A 19,518-nucleotide genomic window follows, 5' to 3' on the forward strand; every position below is an offset into this window, starting at 1 on the left:
CACACACACACACACACACACACACCATCCAGGATTTCGGCCCCGAGGGGATTACCTTATAGAAAGGTCACATCTCAGCAGGTTCAGAGTGTATAATCTGAATGAGAGGTTTGAGAAAAGTTAATCTGGGGTGAGATGAGGAGAATCAGATTATCATGGTACACGATAAAAGAGGTGTTTGTGATCTGAGTGTTGAAAAATGCAGTGCCGGGAACTTCCCTGGTGGTGCAGTGGTTAAGAATCCGCCTGCCAATTCAGGGGACATGAGTTCAAGCCCTGGTCCGGGAAGATCCCACATGCCTCAGAGCAGCTAAGCCTGTGTGCCACAACTACTGAGCCTGTGCTCTAGAGCCCGTGAGCCGGAGCTACTGAAGCCCACGTGCCTAGATCCCGTGCTCCGCAACGAGAAGCCACCGGAATGAGAAGCCTGCGCACCACAACGAAGAGTAGCCCCCGCTCGCTGCAACTAGAGAAAAACCCGCGTGCAGCAATGAAGACCCAACACAGCCATAAATAAATAAATAGACCAGAAAAAAAAAGGAAGACATTCACATAATCAATGAACAAGTGAAAAAAAAAAAAAAAGAAAAATACAGTGCCTTTCTTTGGCCTGTCCTTGCGTTTGGAGCAGCAGTGTGGAGGCGGGTAGTGACTAGAGAGAGGCAGGGGCAAGGCACCTGTATTTAAACCTCTGTGATGCTCTGGACAGTGCCTGGGACACCCAGGAGCTTGATAAATAGTATCTAACGATAGGCAGCCTTGGCTTTGCTGATGAATTCAAATTTGAGACTTGGAAGAATAAGCGGTCTCCCCGCTTTCTCAGTTTGCTCATCAGCAAAACAGAGACACCACAGCAGGTACTGCAAACATAAATGCCCGTAGGGGCCAGGCAGGCCGTGTAAATGAGTGAAGAGATGTCTGGATGGGAAAAGTAGAACAGGGAATAGAGAGGACTGTGGTAAAATGGAAGTTCCTGTCCACCCATCGGGATGTCCAAATTCAACTCCAGCCATTTGCCACATGGGAAGGAGGGCCCACTGTTGCCAGGACTCCTGATTTTTCAAGAGAGGCTTGAAATCTGAATGTGTATATAAGCTCTAACAACTTTTTTTTTCACATCTGTATAATTGCTTTATAATGTTGTGTTCGTTTCTGCTGTACAACAAAGTGAATCAGCTATATGTGTACATACATCCCCATATCACCTCCCTCTTGCGTCTCCCTCCCACCCTCCCTATCACAGCCCTCTAGGTCATCACAGAGCATCAAGCTGATCTCGAAGTGCTATGCAGCAGCTTCCCACTAGCCATCCATTTTACATTTGGTAGTGTATATATATCAATGCTACTCTCTCACTTTGTCCCAGCTTCCCTTTCCCCCTACTGTGTCCTCAAGTCCATGCTCTACATCTGCGTCTTTACTCCTGCCCTGCCCCTAGGTTCATCAGTACCGTATTTTTAGATTCCATATATATATATATGTTAGCATACGGCATTTGTTTTTCTCTTTCTGACTTACTTTGCTCTGTATGACAGACTCTAGGTCCATCTACCTCACTACAAATAACTCAATTTCATTCCTTTTCATGGCTGAGTAATATTCCATTGTATATATGTGCCACATCTTCTTTATCCATTCATCTGTTGATGGACATTTAGGTTGCTTCCATGACCTGGCTATTGTAAATAGTGCTTCAATGAACATTGGGGTGCATGTGTCTTTTTGAATTATGGTTTTCTCAGGGTATATGTCCAGTAGTGGGATTGCTGGGTCATATGGTAGTTCTGTTTTTAGTTTTTTAATGAACCTCCATAATGTTCTCCATAGTGGCTGTATCATTTTACATTCCCACCAACAGTGCAGGAGGGTTCCCTTTTCTCCACACCTTCTCCAGCATTTATGGTAAGCTCTAACAACTTTTGATATAACTAATTCAATTTTCAAAAAGCATAGTACAACCAAACAAAACATACTTGGGGGCCATATTTGTCCCATAGACTCTAGGTTTACAGCCTCTTTCGATAAAGCCTGCTTGGTGCCTCCCTCTCTGGCTGCTGACTCTACTTTGCTGAGTGTAGGGCATGAGGAGGAAGGAGCTGGTGGAGGTGAAGAATGGCTGTGAGGACAAAGTTGGGGTGAAGGTGGGATGTGAAACTTGGACCACACCGTTACCAAGCTAGATGGGCAGATCTGGACTGTGCGGCTTCAAGGAGGAGAGTTTCAGGGCCTGGCAAGAATTGTGCATGGAGGCAGGCCAGAGAGCAAATCCAGGGGAGGCAGCTGAGGGGAAAGGATGCAGTCTGTGGGTGGCAGTGGTGTGGGCAGCAGGGTGCAGAGGTCCGGAGACAGCAAGGGCAGCCCAGGGAGCAGGAGAAAGCAAGAGGGAGCTAGGTGGGTCCTGGGGCCTCGGCTGTTTGCCCTCTGCCCTGCTGAAGCCTGGTGGGTGTGTGTAGCCTCTCACCAACTATGCACAGAGGAAAAGTGTCATGTCCACACTGTAAGCTCGGTGCATTAGGCATCTTTTCAGATAAGCATAAAACTTGGCCCAACCCTCCCAATATAGTAGGGAACAGAAGCCTGCCATACATGGAGAGAGGCAGAGTAGCATAGTGGGTAAGAAGAGTAAGTATAGGGCTCAAGCAACTTGGGTTTGACTCTGACCTTTGCCACTTACTAGCCATGTGGCCGGGGCACGTCACTTAACTTCTTTCTGAGCCTGGTGTGCTCATTTGGGGATAATAAATGTTCCTACCTTTTAGGGTTGTTGTGAGGATTAAATGAAAACGAATGCCATAATGTGTGTGAAGTGCTTAGTACAGTACCTGGGCTGCAGTAAGTGCTCAAACTGAACTCATCATTATTGTGAGACAAGCGGTAACCTCAGCTAACTTGTGGTTAAGCGCAAAATCCATCGTCTCAGCAGAGAGCTGACACAGATACAGTACAAATTTACTCCTCCCCTGTTACAAATGCTTCCCTAAACATAGGCTCTCTGGCCAGAGCTCCTGTTTGCCAGGAAAGCGGGAGACATTGTACCCACCTGGATAAGGGTCATCTACTGAGCTTGGGTAAGTCTGTTTGGCCCCAGTATCACCTGGTTTACATAATGTCCCCAGTATCATCTGGTTTACATAATGGTGTTTTCATTTATCTTAACAAATATTTGATGAGCAACCTACTATGTTCCAAGCGCTAAGAGAGGGTTTTGGGGATGCTGAGTAGAATAAGACAAGGTTTGGGACTTCAGATGCTGAATCTAGCATATAAGGGTAAGCTGCTATAAATTTCCCCAAACAGAATGGCTAAAGAAGACAGGTCCTTATTTAATATAAGTCCTAGGGGGATCATACCCGGCTGGCAAGGTAACTCTATGAAGTCATTCTTGGGCCCAGGTATTTTATTTTGTTTTTTTACCATTTTTCATCTCTTAGTCTTTCAAAATGTGGGAAGCAGGAGGTGAGGAAATCCAAGGCAAGCAGTTTGTCATTAAGGGGCTTCCACTCACATCTCATTGGCTTGAACTTAGTCACATGGCCACATCTAGCTGCAAGGGGTGCTGGGAAATGTAGTCTGGAACTGATGACCATGTGTCAATACTTAGGTAAAGCTTGGGGGTGGAGATTATTATAAAAAGGGAGAAGGAATGAATACTGAGGGGCAGTTAGCAGTTTATGAGTCAGGGAGATAGAGAAGTAAATGAACTCTCACAACACATTTAGGTAAATGCTCCTCATCAGAGTACCAGCTGTAATCCTTGAGTAGAGAAATATGTTGTGGTCTTCATGGGAGCCTGGGCTTGGGAATCAGACTTCTGGGTTCAAATCCCAGCCCTCTCTTTCACCTCTGACACCTGCCCCATAGGGTTGGTGTGAGGATTAAATGAGTTAACCCACACGAAACTCTTAGAAGATGGTCTGAACCAGTGTCAGGGCTCAGGAAGTATAAACCATTCCCGCTGGGGAGTGAGGGTGGGCGTGTTTGAGAAAGTCAGTTGACTCAAGGGTATCTGGGGCATTGCTCATGGATTCACCACCTCTCTCAGGCTTATGTCTTCCCGTGGGCCTTGTCTCTCTGGATGCAACATTGGGTATTGAACCCTTGGTCACTGAGAAATGGTAATGAAGATGAACAAAGCCATCTGAAGGGGCTGGTGTTTTGAGAAAATAGAATCAATTAGTGATTGCCTGGACTGGACATAGTGGAGGAATTTAGAGAGGATGTTTCAAGGTCACACTTAGCCTTCTATAGCTTGAGTAGGAGCCAGTGCCTTTAGTTCATGGTCCACGGGCCTCTTCTTGGGTGTGTCTCCAAGTAAAGAGCTCCAGGAATTATTTTAAGACTCTACTACTCAGCTAAATAAAAGGGATAGTAAGCAGTGAGGCCTCACTGGGGGCCAGGGAGAACTTTGCCCTTGGGGAAGGCCCTGGTGGCCTTTCTAGGGCCCCTTCAGCAAGAGGAGAAAAATGAAAAAGCTGCCGCCACTGGGTGCTGCACTGGCAGGAATTGGGGTGTCCGCTTACCGGGAGCTGGTGTCCTGTGATATGCAGAGGGTATCACATTTTCCATCTTCTACAGGTGTTGTGTGGAAAAAGAACCTTCCTCGTTTTAAAACAAGAGCCTTAACTTTCCTTGGCAACTCACACAGTGGATAGATTTTAGCAGAAAAATAAATAGACATTGGAAAATTGTTTTCAACCAGCTTTCTGCACTCTCATCTTTGGGTCTGAGGAGCTTTCATACCTTTTTACCCCAGGTCTTAGAATTGGACCTCGCACTATTCTGGAAAGGAGCATAAGATGCCATGTCACAGTGGGCACCGTTTTTGACTCTCTAAAAATATCTAATTGACTCCCAGGAAATGGGATGGACTTGGGAGAAGGGAGCACATATTGGAAGATTCATATGCATTTAGGACCCTCTGTGCCTGTAGAGAGGCCAGCAAAGGTGGGCCAGTGGCGTGGGTGTAGCATCTGGAGGCCTGGGTCAGAGCTAGTTCATGGGCAAGTAGGCAGTGGTTGCGTTCCTGCCTGCCTCTTGTAACCTTAGTTGACCTCCTGGATTTGACCTCTAGGTATCATGAAGAGCCTACATCTGGCTGGCCTGGGTCTTTAGTGGCCATGTCCTCAAGTTTTCAACCACATTTTCTCCAGCTCTGTGAACCTCATTTCTTCTCTGTCACTGCTTCCCAGCTAGGCTTTCATTGTTCCTTACCACTGGGATGAATCACTTTATTCTTCTTCCCTTAAGAAAGGCTTATTAAGAGGGTGGGGGCGGTAGTGGGAGCTGATTAAACTTGGGTCTCCCATTCATTGAGGACTCAAACGAAACTTTGTTACCTCTGCATGAGATTATATTGTGTAGTTACCAAGATGTTCATCACAAGACATCCAATGTATAGTCTGTGGCTAGACCACACTGTCCATGGGGTACTCTCTGAAATAATATTTTAAAAAAAGATCCTGTTATTCTCTTGAGATCATAATTATTTTACATTGTATTTAAGTTCGTGTGTGTGTATATGTAAAAGGTGTGAATTTGTTAAGTGGAGCATTTAAAATGTGCCATAAGTGTAGTAATCCTGCTTTGCGTTTCTTCCATTTTTTAATAACCTGGGCACCTTTTGAGAGGCCCTGTATTGGAGCCTGCTAGATCAGTGGTGAGCAATCCATTTTACACAAGAGGGCAATTCAGGAAAAGTAAACAAACATATTTACAAGTTCTTTTCCCCCCCATCAAAATGAAGAGAGCTTTATTGAGTCTCATGAGCCAGGAGTGGGTGGGGCGTCAAGGAATATTTATCCATATAATTTACTGAGAAGAATAGTATCAAGGAATTTTTTTTTTTAAGTATTAAGGAATTTTATTCTTTTAATTTACTGAGAAAGTGGGCAGTGCTTTTTAGTCATTGAAAACTTACATCCAGGCGTTTGGAGAGAGTTTTCTAACTTTTCATTCTGGAATTAGACCTCTGGATGCCTGTGTGAACTTCATCACTGCATGGACTAACCCTGTAACCCACGGATCGGTGTTTTCTATCACCGATCAGTACCTCTCTTGCCCAGTATAGTGCCCAGCACGTAATAAGGGCTTAGTAAACGCTTGTTAGAAAGCAATATGATATAATGGTTAAGAAGGCAGATTCTAGCCAGACTGCCTAGTTCTGTCACTTACTAGCTGTGTGACTTTGGGCAAGTTTCTTAACCTCTCTGAGCCTCAGTCTCAGTCTGCAAAGTGGGGGTTATACAATCTTTACCTCACAGATGGAGATTGAATAAGTTAATGTATCTGAGCACTCAGAGCCATGCCTAGCATATGTAAACCCTGCATATGTGTTAGCTGTTACTGTAAATATTGTTATTGAAGTGAATGGAAACCAAGTTTGTCTGTGGTATTAGAGCGTTATAGAGAATTTCTTTTCTTCTCTGGCTTCAACTTTGATATCGTTGATCAGTTTTTCTTTCCAGTCTCTATCTGTAAAAATGGATTTGATTTCCATATAAAATAATGATGCCTTTTCCCCTCATTCCAAACATTTTTTTAAGAGAAGAAAAGCAAAAACGAAAATCCCAAATGTTTTTGAAGGAAACCTGGGTCCATCTGTAATGGATAGTGCATTGGATTAACTACCCGGCTGGAGGCTGCACATCTAGATTTTGTGAAACCGCTCCTTTCCAAAGAAAGTGCCAGTTTCTGTTCCCACTTTCATCTCTTCTCACAGAAGCCTCTTCTGCCACATTCAGCTAAGCAGTCTTTGCATGGACAGGAGAGTCCTCGGGAATGACACATGCCAGATAAAACCTGGCTCCAAGAGCCCTGTCCACCTGATTATTTTCCTCTTAATCACTTTTATTTTTGTTCAATGTCTTATTTTTTTAAAAAATATTTATTTATTTATTTAGGCTGCGCCAGGTCTTAGTTGCAGTGCGCGGGATCTTCGTTGCAGCATGCAGGACCTTTTAGTTGCGGTGTGTGAACTCTTAGCTGAGGCATGTGGGGTCTAGTTCCCTGTCCAGGGATCAAACCTGGGCCCCCTGCGTTGGGAGTGTGAAGCCTTACCCACTGGACCACCGGGGAAGTCCCTCAATGTCTTATTTGTTAAAGTTTTAAAACTTGAAGTATAGCATATATACAGAAAAGTACACACTTACTCAGCTCAAGAAATTCTGACTAGTTAAATTTACTTGTGTCATCAATGTCCAGATTAAGAAACAAGAGGACAGAAGCCCACCTGTGCCCCTTTCAGTTACCACCACACCTCCTACCCTTGCCCCCCACCACCAAGGGTGACCATTCTGATTGAAGCCCCCCCATGGAGTGGAATCCTCTAGTATGTCCACTTTAGTGTCTGGATTTCCCCCATCAACATTGAGAGATTCATCCATAGTGTCGGCTGTAGTTACAGGTCTTGTAGGTTGTGCATTCTGGGTGCTGTGTAGTATTCCGTCATGTGAGTCTACTATGGTTTCTTTGCCTGTTTCTATTCTTGACGGGCTCGTGGCAATTGCCGGTTTGGGACTTCTCTGAGTTGTGCTGTGAGGAACATGCTGGCACATTTGGAGATCTGAAGTGTGCATACCTGCCAGTGGGGCGGCTAGGTCCCAGGGTAAGCTATGTTCAATAGATGCTGCCAAGAGTTCGTCTGGAGGTGGGGTGTCCATCATCTGCTCGAATTTGATGAAGACAATTGTTACGTGTTCAGATATGATTTGAGTTTTAAAGCAGAATAACATTACACTAATTCTGTTGATTTTTATCATTCCTATTGCTCCGCTCTCATGTGCTATGAGCCATATGGTAACCAGGCAAATTCACTTGAGTTGCCGTAACAGCTTCTTTACAGGGAGGTTCTTGAAAGACTTAAAACTGCTACCTGAAATGGAAGGTTTAGGAGTCCACCCCTCCCCAGAGTGTCTCCTTTTTTTCAAGAACAGAAAATGCTATTACCACACCCCCTGCAAAAGAAGTACATCCCCTCCCCCCAACCTTATACCTTTTATTGAATGAAATTTGGAGCTTAGAGAACTTTTGAGTGAAAATCAGACGTCACTGAGATCACTGATTTTCCAAAATCTGGTCACTGGATCATTCCTCTCATAACTTCAATTACAGCTGCTCCTCTTTGGAATGTGACAAAGCCCGGCAGGTGGAGAGTCAAAAGTCCCTCTGTCTAGTCCTGACTTTGGGTTGTAAACAATCTCAGTGCAAAACGTGCTTCAGGAAGGCGGAGAGACAGAGGCCTTCCTCTCCAGCCCCAGCAACTTTCTAAAGCGGGACCTCTGAGTCTTTTATAAATTTATTTATTTTTGGCTGCATTGGGTCTTCTTTGCTGTGCGCAGGCTTTCTCTAGTTGCCGCGAGGAAGGGCTACTCTTCGTTGCGGTGCTTGAACTTCTCACTGCGGTGGCTTCTCTTGTTGTGGAGCATGGGCTCTAGGCACACGGGCTTCAGTAGTTGCAGCACGCGGGTTCAGTAGTTGTGGCATGAGGGCTCTAGAGCGCAGGCTCAGTAGTTGTGGCACACGGGCTTAGTTGCTCCGTGGCATGTGGGATCTTCCCGGACCAGGGCTCGAACCCTTGTCCCCTGCATTGGCAGGCAGATTCTTAACCAATGCACCACCAGGGAAGCCCAAGACCTCTGAGTCTTAAAGGGAGTTTAATTGAAACTCTTAGTTTTGGCTTACCCTCCCTTTCTTGACCCCCCAAACAACAAGCTAGAAGCAACATCCTATGGAATAACAGCAAAAATAGCACTTCACACACTGCTCCCTCATAAACTCCCCTCACAAGAGCACTCTTGAATCCTACCCCGATGAGCAGTTATTATTTTACTTTACAGATGGGAAAATTAAGACCTATAGAGTTGACACAGTAAGACCCTGGAAGAACTAGGGGTTGGAGGTCAGACCAATGCTTGGGATTTCTACTTCTAAGACCAGAGGAGTCCTTTTCTAAGGGGACTTTTTTTTTTTTGGGGGGGTACGCGGGCCTCTCACTGTTGTGGCCTCTCCCGTTGTGGAGCACAGGCTCCGGACGCACAGGCTCAGCGGCCATGGCTCACGGACACAGCCGCTTCGCGGCATGTGGGATCCTCCCGGACTGGGGCACGAGCCCGCGTCCCCTGCATCGGCAGGCGGACTCTCAACCACTGCGCCACCAGGGAAGCCCTCTAAGGGGACTTTTAAGGATGATGTGACCATATTGGGAGCTCATCATCATGTCCTTTTGATGGATGACTTACACATCCAGACTTGGGCATTTTGTCTGGTAAGGAAATGGTCTTTGGTAAGAACATATACACAGGATTTTATAGCTGTTTTGTTTGTTAGTGGCCAAGAATTAAAACTCAGTGAATACCCATCAGTAGGAAAATGGTCTGATAGAAATGGTAACTTCATACCATGGGTCATTACAGAACCATTAAAGGGATTTTAGCAATGTATGGCAGAATAAACAAGAGGGAGAAGAGTGTATGCCTCTCCCCAGACCCCTATTTATGTATGTTTGTGTGCGTGTAAAATTACATGGGTATGGGGACAAATGTGGAAGGACACAGACTAAAATGTTAACATGGGCCACCTGGGGAAAGCAGGGTCAGGGGTGGGATGCTAATGTGGGAAAATAGAGTATAGGAAAATAGCATAAGTGATAAAATGCATTTGAATAAATTATATATATACATATATGCATAAAGAAACTCATAAAAAGAATATGCCTAAATAAAAAATTCAAATAAACAAACAAATGGTCCCAATAAGAACAAGGCTGTGAACCGTATATGGGTCAGTTAGCTTGGCAAGGATGAGAGCTTAGTCTTGTGAGCGAAGGCTTTACCCTCCAGGTCAGTTATGTTGCAAGTGAAGGACACGAGCAGAAGGGGATCAGGGAAAATGTGTGAGTGGCTGAGCACAGACACACTGCTGCATCTGGCAAACCGATAATCATAGGTACCATCTTTGAAGAGTTGGCATTTTCATAATTTCTCAAAGTTACTTATTTTTTTTTATAATTAAAATTTTTTTTAAAAAATTTATTTATCTTTGGCTGCATTGGGTCTTTGTTGCTGCTTGCGGGCTTTCTCTAGTTGTGGCGAGCGGGGGCTTCTCTTGCTGCAGAGCACGGGCTTTAGGTGCACGGGCTTCAGTAGCTGTGGCTCGCGGGCTCTAGAGCGCAGGTTCAGTAGTTGTGGCGCATGGGCTAAGTTGCTCTGCGTCATGTGGGATCTTCCCGGACCAGGGCTCGAACCCGTGTCCCCTGCATTGGCAGGTGGATTCTTAACCACTGAGCCACCAGGGAAGCCCTCAAAGTTAGCTATTTTTGTTTTTGTTTTTGTTTTTGTGGTACGCGGGCCTCTCACTGCTGTGGCCTCTCCCGTTGCGGAGCACAGGCTCCGGACGCGCAGGCTCAGTGGCCATGGCTCACGGGCCCAGCCGCTCCACGGCATGTGGGATCTTCCTGGACCAGGGCACGAACCGGTACCCCCTGCATCGGCAGGCAGACACTCAACCACTGCGCCACCAGGGAAGCCCAAAGTTAGTTATTTTTATCCCCATTTTATGGATGAGGAAAACTGAGAGCAAACACTCAAGGCCACATAGTGAGTGAGTGGTGCTGAGATTCAAGCCCAGGTCTGTCAGATTCCAGAACTCCTGCTTTTTAGGCCTCATCATGCTCGGAGTTCACATCCTGCCACTCTTGGTGGGGTGAACAGGGCCAGCTTGCTTTGATCCAAATGGAGATTTCTGCAGGGCTCTCTCTCACAGGTATGGGTCCTAAAGGACAGGTTTTGCTATTGAAACCAGCCAAGCCATCATCTGGTGAATGTTCCTGTGTGTACTCACTGGCCTGGTTTTGGATGGTAAAGCTTCTTACCTGTGTGGGGGCAAAGCAGTCTGTTTGGGCCTCTGGTCCCAGGGGAGCAGGGCTACATGGAAAAGTAGGGCATCTGGACACCTACCTCAGGACAGGTGAAAGGCAGTCTGGCTTGTTAAAAAGGAGGACAGTGTTACCAAGTCTGACATCTGGCCCCCGAACCATATCAGCAGCCTCTTTGGGAGTAAATGGCTGGGCTTTCATGGGCTCTGTCTCCCACCTCTTCTCACCACTCGCCCCCTAGCCCCACTAAACACAAAAGAACTAACAGTAGTGGCTTGTTTGGTGGCCTGGTAATGGGGCTTTCATCCAAATCACTGAGTGCCTGTGCTGTCACCAAGGGTCCCCCAAAGTGAGTACATAAGATAAAAATCTCCGTTCTTCATATCAGTGTCACCTGGGATGACCTTTCTCTTTTCTTTGCCCTGGTTTCCTCATTCATAAAATGGGGATTGGATTTTTTTCCTGCTTAAGAATAAAAGAATATATTTATGATGTATGATTTTTTTTTAACACAAGAGACATGTTATAGATTTAGCAAGGTAAAGCCAGTTCTGTGTGTTAGGTTTTGGCTGAAAACAACAGTGCTGCTGACACCAGTAGCAATCGCCATTTTTATTTCGTAAGTCTGGACGCTGCCAGTGCTGCAGGACCACTGTTTTCTAGCTGGTACTGTGTCCTAACAATGGCATCGATGACTTCCAGGAGCAGTCCCGCTGCATGAAGTTTAGCTTGACCGCAGAGGGCGAGCTGGCTGCAGGGATGACCTTCCCTGGGCCCTCCTGCCTTTCTGCATGGCCGATGGTCGCCGTTTCCCTGCTGGGGCTGCAGCAGCTGGAGCTGGAGCCTCCGCCTGCTGCCTTCCGTCACTGCCCGGGAGAAGGATCCTCTGCAGATCCCAGAGCAGAGGACAGAAGGAGGAGAAAGCGTGCAGCAGGCTGTCGTCTTCACTTGAGGCTTTGGGGAGAGGCCTGCCCATGCCTGAGCTTTTGCTCCCTGCCCACAGGTTGTAGACGGAGGCTCCTGGCCATGGGCAAACTGCCTGGTCTTTCAGAGCCTCAGTTTCTCTATCTTTTTAGTGGAGCAAAATCTTTTCGAACAAACCTGTGTAGCTGTCATGATTGTGAACAGTCATCTTGTTATTAGTTCCTTGAAGACTGGGACTCCAGTACTTGGTGCAGTGCCTGGCACACAGTAGGGACCCAAAGAAATGCTTTTCATTGACATGGAACCCCTAGAGCTTCATGGCTAGACAGCGTGGAAAGTAATCATTTAGGAAATATTTTTCTTTCTTCTTTTGCATTCTTCTGTGCATGATAATGATAAGTATGGGGTTTGTAAACCTTTCCCTCTAGCCTTATTTTTCTTTGCCTTTATTTTACTTAAAAAGTGATTTCTTTCTGCCCAGTTAAGTAAAGCTGACAGGACCTTATCACACATCCCTGTCCTGTTTGCATTTCTGAGAGCTGGTGAAATCTGTACTCTGCTTAAATGCAGGGAGAGATTGACCAGATGGGAGGAGAGCTTCTGTGTGTCCTGAGAGCTGCTCCTAACTCTTCTCTGCTTCCATTAGGGCTGTAGAGTCTTCTCAGGTCCCCAGACAGTGTAGTTTACCTGGGTCTAGATTAAGACAAGGGCTAGAGCTCCCACTGGGCTCCCAGGTATTGGATAGGAGGATGTCCTTTAGAGAAAAGGAAAAAAAATCCACCCAGATGGAATGATAAGAGGAATGACATCACAGTAGGCATGGCAACCACAGGGTAATCATAATCTCCCCACGAGGTGGTCAGAACCCCAAGGGAAGACCTGGTTTCATTGTGCTCCGTTTCCCTTTGGGGCGGGCAGGAGCAGGGAGGCATGGAGGAGGGGTTGCTTACCCAATGGCTAGAACAGGCCAGAGGTTTTGCTTTTCACTCCAGATCTGCCTCCCTGCTCTGATGGTCTCTCCGGGGTGGTGGGGTGCCACCTCGAAGCATTTTCATTCTGTCACTTTACTATCCAGGGTTACCCTGGGAGTTTGGCGGGAGAGGGGGAGCAAAAAGAGAGGGAAGCACGTCATTGGAGAGGGAAGTAGAGATGAAATCATCATCAGGAAGTTCTGCGGAACCCCAGAGCTCCGTCCTCAGGTTCTGCTCCCCAGAGACTCTGAGCTCCTCTGATAAACTCACGGTCCGTCTCCTGTCCCACACTCAGCTTCTTGGGGCCTTGACTTTTGCAGCCGACGGTGTTGAGCTGGGTGTCAACCACGTAAGTTGTGCTAATTTCAAAGTCACTTGTGTCCAAAGCCCAATGAGATTCGGAGCAACTGCCTGAGGCACCGTGTGGACAGAGAGCTGCTATATATATGTGGTGAATGCTGATGCTCTGGACAGCTTGGAATGCTGTCTCACGAGGTTGTCTTGAACATAGTGCAGGGGTTTTAGGTGTTGAATAAGGGGCAGGAACTGGGAGGTTGCCATTCTGGGGCTTCTGGGGCTTACCCTGGACCTGGAAATTTTTTCTCTTTTCTGTCTTTGTGGAGTTACTATGGCCAGGTCATGCCTGGTTGCTGTCTCTCTGTAGGTCCAATCAGAGGCTGCTTGTTTGGCATTTTGGGGTCGTAGAAGTGAGGCAGCCTGGCCAAGGCATGAGTAGCTATCATGAGGCTCCTGCTGCATCTCTACTCATCAGCAGGGTCCCTCACCCCCAACCTATGAACATCTGAAGACATTTAAGTGTCTTTTGAGAAGCATGCTCTTTGGCTTCTTTAATTAGAATATCTGGAGTTTGGGCTTCTTTAGTCAGAATATCTGGGCAAGCTGGAGAAATTGCTTACCCAGCTCCTCTTGCCTATGGGTAACTTTGTAAAGTGAGTTTATTGTCTAAAATGTGTTTTTATTGAGATAAAATTCCCGTAACATAAAGTTCACCATTCTAACCGTGTACAATTAATTGGGTTTTTTTTTCAGTATTTTATTTTAAAAGTTATTTATTTATTTAAATGGAAAGGATTAAAAAAGAATAAAAACAGAACCATGCCATTCTTCCGCCTGAAAACAGCATAAAATAATTCCTTACGACATTTATATCCAGTCAACGTTCAAATATTGATTTTTAGTATTTTAAAGTATACAATTGAGTGGTTTTAGTATATTCACAATGTTGTACAAACATCACCACTCTCTAATTCCAAAGCATTTCATCACCCCAGAAAGAAATCTTTTACCCAATAAGCAGTCATTCTCATTCTCCCCTCCCCCAGGCCCTGGCAACTACAAATCTGCTTTCTGTATCTATGGATTGCCCTGTTTTGAATATGTCATACAAATGGAATCAGACAATACATGGGGTCTTTTGTGTCTGGGGTCTTTAACTTACCATGTTTTCAGTGTCTGACCATATTGTACCGTATATCAGTCCTTTGTTCCTTTTTATGGTAGAATAATATTCCGTTGTGTGGATATTTTATTTATCCATTCATCAGGTGATGGACATTTTGTCTGTTTCTACTTTTTGGCTATTATGAGTAATGCTAATATGAGCATTCAAGTACAAGTACAAGTCGTGTGGACACATGTTTTCAGTTCTCTTGGGTATATGCCTAGGAGTGGAATTGCTGGGTCGTATGATAACTCTATACTGAATTTTTTGAGGAACTGCCAAACTGTTTTTAGAGTGGCGCCACCATTTTACATTCCTACCAGTGGTGTATGAGGGTCCAACTTCTCCACATCCTTACTGACACATGCAATGATCTTTGTGACTATAGCCATCCTAGTGGATATGAAGTGACATCTCTTTGTGGTTTTGATTTGCATTTCTCTAATGATTAATGGTGCTGGGTATCTTTTCATGTGCTTATTGACTATTTGTATATTTTCTTTGGAGTAATGTCCATTCAAATTCTTTGCCCATGTTGTAATTGGGTTGTTTCTCTTCTTGCTGTTAAGAAGTGAGTTTATTTTAGTACATTATTGTTCCTTCCTCTACTCCAGCATGGTGTGACCAGCTTGGGGAGATGGAGGAGTTTAGTGGGCCACTTAAAATCAGGCTGAGGTCTCTGCTTCTTAGACCAGTCCTCAGTGTTCTTGGGGGGTGGGGGTCTCCTCTTCCTTGCCTACCCTTAAAACACTTCTGTTCCCCAGAGTTTCTGTCCTTGATTCAATTCTTGTTTTGCTCTCAGTTTCTCTCCAGTTGACCACCTCCACACCCATGACATCCATGACCATATGTATGCTGATTACTCTCAAATGCGTATATCTGACCCGCACTTCTCTCTGGGGCTCCATATTTACATATGCAGGTGAAACCTCAGCATGTTCAAAACTTACTACAGTCCTCTGCCAAACCTTCTCCTGGATTCCCCATCTGAATGACCAGCAGCATCATTTACCAAGTCAGCCGAGCTGGAAGTCACCTTGGACTCCTTCTCTCTCTCAGGCACATCTGCCCTCTTCCTGTCAAGGACTATCCATTTGCTGTCTTTAATAGCCCTCTCTAATTTGTCCTCACTCCCACTCTGTTCAGATTTTTGTCATTCCAATTAGACTCCCTAGTTTTGAGTTACTGCCATCCATCCATCCTCTGCCAGAATGATCCAATTATATCCATCCCATCTTAAAACCCAGTGCTTCCTTGTTGCCCTCAAAATAAACTTCTTATTCCTTTGTCCAGCATACAGGCCCTCCTGGATCTGACCTCTACCTATCTTTCCAACCTCATATCCTTCTGCCCATTCTCCTTTCAACCCTTACTTTGGCCATAAGGAATTCCTTCGAGTTTCTTGAATGGGTTGTATTCTCTCAAACCTCCATGCCTTGAATGCTATGTTATTGGCATGAGTTTTATATATATGGTCAAGGGTAGATTTTCAGGGCTGGATTATGGATTCCATCTGACCCAAATTAAATACTACTATGAATAGAGAACATGGTGACTGTGGGTCAGGTGTGAATTTTGATTCAATAATTCATTTATGTGAAAGAATTTCCATGCTGAATAGGAATTAAACTGCATTCTGTTGTATTTATGAACCACCTGTATTGAAAAGGTGATGAACTGTTTTGGGAAAATTCTGACTTTGCCCCATCCATAACCTGTTGTGACTTTATTTTCTGAACCAAAACCACCATGATACATGATGTGACAAGCATATGTGTATTTGGGGAGCTAATGGGACAAAATATTTGAACTCAGATATGGATCCCAAGGTTGCCGTAGCTGCTGCCTACTATGAGCACATACTTGTCTGGAGCCCTACGCCTCTTAACCTCTGGGATGTCTTACAACTCTTTCTGAGGATGTTAGTCCTTAGATAGAGAAGCTGTGAGAAACTGAAGGAGTGAGTCCTGATTCCTTCCAAATAAATAAAACAAGTTAATTTAGATTATGATCTAGTGCTTTCTCTCCCTGAAATTTTTACATAGAAAAATTTCACACCTTCTGAAAAGTTGCAAGAGTGGTACAATGAACTCTTTGCTTAGATTCACCATTTACTAATATTTGGCCACAGTAGTTTCCTCTCTCTCCTCCCATCTTATGCACATGTGTGCCCTGCACCCCCCAACACCCCCCATCCCCCAAACGGTCTTTACAGTTCTCTTTGTATTTTGGTTATAGTATTTTGTATTTTGGTTATAGTATCAAATGGTCTGGAGAAGACAGATGACACATGATGGGGCAGAGAAAGGAGTTTCTGGATTCTTGTGTGGAAGGTGACTTCTTCTCTTAACAGTTTCCGAATGGAAGGAGAAGCCATAGGACTAGATCGGTGGCCCCTTCCGAGAACTTGTTAAGCCTCTCCTCTTCTGAGGCTGCAAATGTGAGCAACTGTATTTTCAGGAAGGGTGAGGTTCAGTTCATAACACGCCTCGCTCTTCTCTGGGTATGTCTTGGAGCCCCCAGCAAAGCTGTGTGCCAAAACTGTAGCCTTGAGCTCTCAGTTCAGTGCTGCCGCTACCTGGAGCACACTGAGATGATCCTGAGCAAGTTCCTTTCTCTCTCCGAGCCTCAGTTTCCCCGTCTGTAAAACGACAGCTTGGGTCACCTGCTCTTTAAGTCTCCTCCCTGTGATTATGTCCTATGACCCTGTGATGGCGAGAAAATCTCCGTCCTTTGGGAAATTGTCAGAAGATGCTTAATGTACGTGTGAGGTGAACCCCAGAAATGTATGTTGGCTGGACTTCGGCTAGCACCATGTCTGGTTTATAATGAGGAGTGTTTTTTCCCCTTGTACGAGCTACCAGTGCTCTGTCTGCTGGGGCAGGAGGTGGGCTTGGTGGGGACAGAGGGAGCTGCGGGAACTCTGACCCCTTTGTTGGAGCCTCCCCCCCTCCCCTTCCCTTGAGGTTGCCTGCTTGTTTCATTTGTTGTTCGCCTTGTTTCCCATGCCCTTTTATAGATACTTTTGCTCAAGGATATTGCCACCTCCTTTTTCTGTCCCTGGCCTACCTCCAGTTTAAATATCTAAGGAGGATGAGAGCAACCTGACGATGTTGATGGAATGGGTGACTTAAATGGTGGACCTGAGCAAGGCTGCACTCTCATATGTGGGGTGAGAGTTACTCAAAGTCCAGGTAGTGGGTGGGTAGTGTGTTGATACAGATTGTTAGAGGGTTCCCCAGAGTTCTCACCCACAGAGCAGGGGTCCTGGAGTGGCCAGACTTCTTTTATGGGTTTAATTCCCATGAGTAGGTTTTGAGAAAGTTCTGGTAACAGAGGAATGAACTTAGATGTGCTGGGATTGAGGAAAGAACTGGTGAGAGCAGGGTGATTGGGGATTCATTTATTCGTTCAATAAATGTTTATTAGATGCCTACATTATGGGCAAGGTCCCTTTACCCAGAACATCCTAAATCTGGGTAGCCATCATTATGTGCCAGACACTGTGCTATGTGGTATAGAAGAGGTAGAAATAATATTAGTAATTGTCATACCCCCTCTGCCAACAATCACGTGCCAGGCATGTTGCTAAGTGGGTTACATCGATTCCATTTAATCCTCCCAACTCCGATGGAAGGTGCTGTCCTCATCCTTCAGGAGAGGAAAGGGAGGCTTAGAGCAGGCACTCATTCAAAGGCAGGCAATGAGTAAGAGGCAGATTTGGGACTTGAGGTCAAGTCTGATTTCAAATCCCATCTTCTTAACCTCTGTGCCTCTCCTTCCTCAAAGTTGTTTTATGGACTGATGCCAGTTCGTGATGAAGTTTTCATTGCTCTAAAATATAAGGATGATATAACTAGATTTTTCATAAGGCTTACTTTATTTAATTCAGTGGTTCTCAACTGAGATGATCTTGGCCCCAGGGGCTGTTTGGCAATGCCTGGAGACATTTTTTGGTTGTTACCAAAAAACTTGAGAGTGCTCCTGGCATATACTGAGTAGTTACCAGGAATGCTGCAGAACATCGTACAGTGCACAGGATCGCTCCCCATTCCCTTCCCCCATCCCCACAGCAAAGCCTTATCTGGCCTAAAGTGTCTGTCAATCGTGCTAAGATTGAGGAACTCTGATTTTATTTGAAGGATTATCCCTAATCTTAAAACTATATTATTCTGACTTGTGGGACATGTATTGTGTCCTTTCTTTTAAGAAACAGTGAAGTAGATGGCAGTTGGGTTTTAGAATGTCCTTATTGGGCAAAATAAACAAGTTGGCAAGACTGTGGTGATCTCTCTAATTTTTTTTTTTTTCTGTTGTTGTGAAAAGTTCCCTGAACTTTGAAATCCAAACATCAAAGAATTACTCCATCTAGGTATTATTTTAAAAACCCTGTTTGTTAAGGATTAAAGAAGGAAACAGTCTCACATTGCAGTTAAGGCAGGCAATGCCTAAGGTGCCCTTGGGGCTCCTGGATTTGATTTAATAACTAACGTTCATTGACCACTTAGTGCCTAGTACTGTGCCAGGCCCTATGGGAGGTCAAAGGAATTTTGCCTTGATGGGCTCGTGATCTCTGTAGGATAAAAAGTGAACATGCGTAAAACAAGTAGGGAACAAGGAAATAACCTGGCAGATGATGGCTAAGTCACTGGTTGATGCTAACGTGGCAAACCAAGGGGTTTCTACCGGAAAGAATTTTAGATTCCTGGTTTGGGTCTGCCATCAGGTAGTTTATGTGACCTTAGGCAAAGCACTTCATTTCTCTGCCTCTTGCTTTCTTATTGGTTTCCTGTCTTGGACGAGGGCCCCTCAAGCCCCCGCGATAAAGCCGTCTCTGACACCTCCTTTCCCTCCTACCGCCAAGGGGACACCCAGTCCCGTTGATTCTATTTTGGAAAGGTCTCCAGGGCCTGCTCAGTCTCTTCCTATTCCAGTACATTCTCCACCCAGCGGCCAGAATAAACTTGCTAAAACATAAATCTGATCACGTCACCTGCCTCTGCTTAAAACCCTTGGTGGTTTCCTCGTTACCCACGGGACAAAGTCCAAGCTCCTTGGCAAGACTTTCCTGGCTCCCCAGCCCACCCCTCCAGTCTCGTTTCTCACGCTGTGCCCTTCACCACCGCTCACCCCGTGATCTGGACGCAGCATCACTCTTCTCTGAGCACAGATGGCAGGCCCACCTCCTCGGAATTTCCTTTCCTCTCGGCAAAATCATACATATCTTTTAAGGTCTGTCTCAGTCATCTCCTCTGGAAGCTGCCGCAGATCCTGGAGACTGAGTGCGTGTC

At 45.5% G+C, this 19,518-nt stretch overlaps 1 protein-coding gene across 2 annotated transcripts in view; it reads left to right on the plus strand.

Annotated features, from left to right (window-relative positions):
* The window catches only part of DPF3 (double PHD fingers 3), a gene marked incomplete at both ends in the record, with an annotated part of 255,039 nt that overhangs the window by 35,257 nt on the left and 200,264 nt on the right, over positions 1 to 19,518 (plus strand). The window lies entirely within an intron of this gene.

This window comes from Grampus griseus (genome assembly GCF_964374135.1).
Source record: "Grampus griseus genome assembly, chromosome: 2".
Classification (NCBI taxonomy): domain Eukaryota; kingdom Metazoa; phylum Chordata; class Mammalia; order Artiodactyla; family Delphinidae; genus Grampus; species Grampus griseus.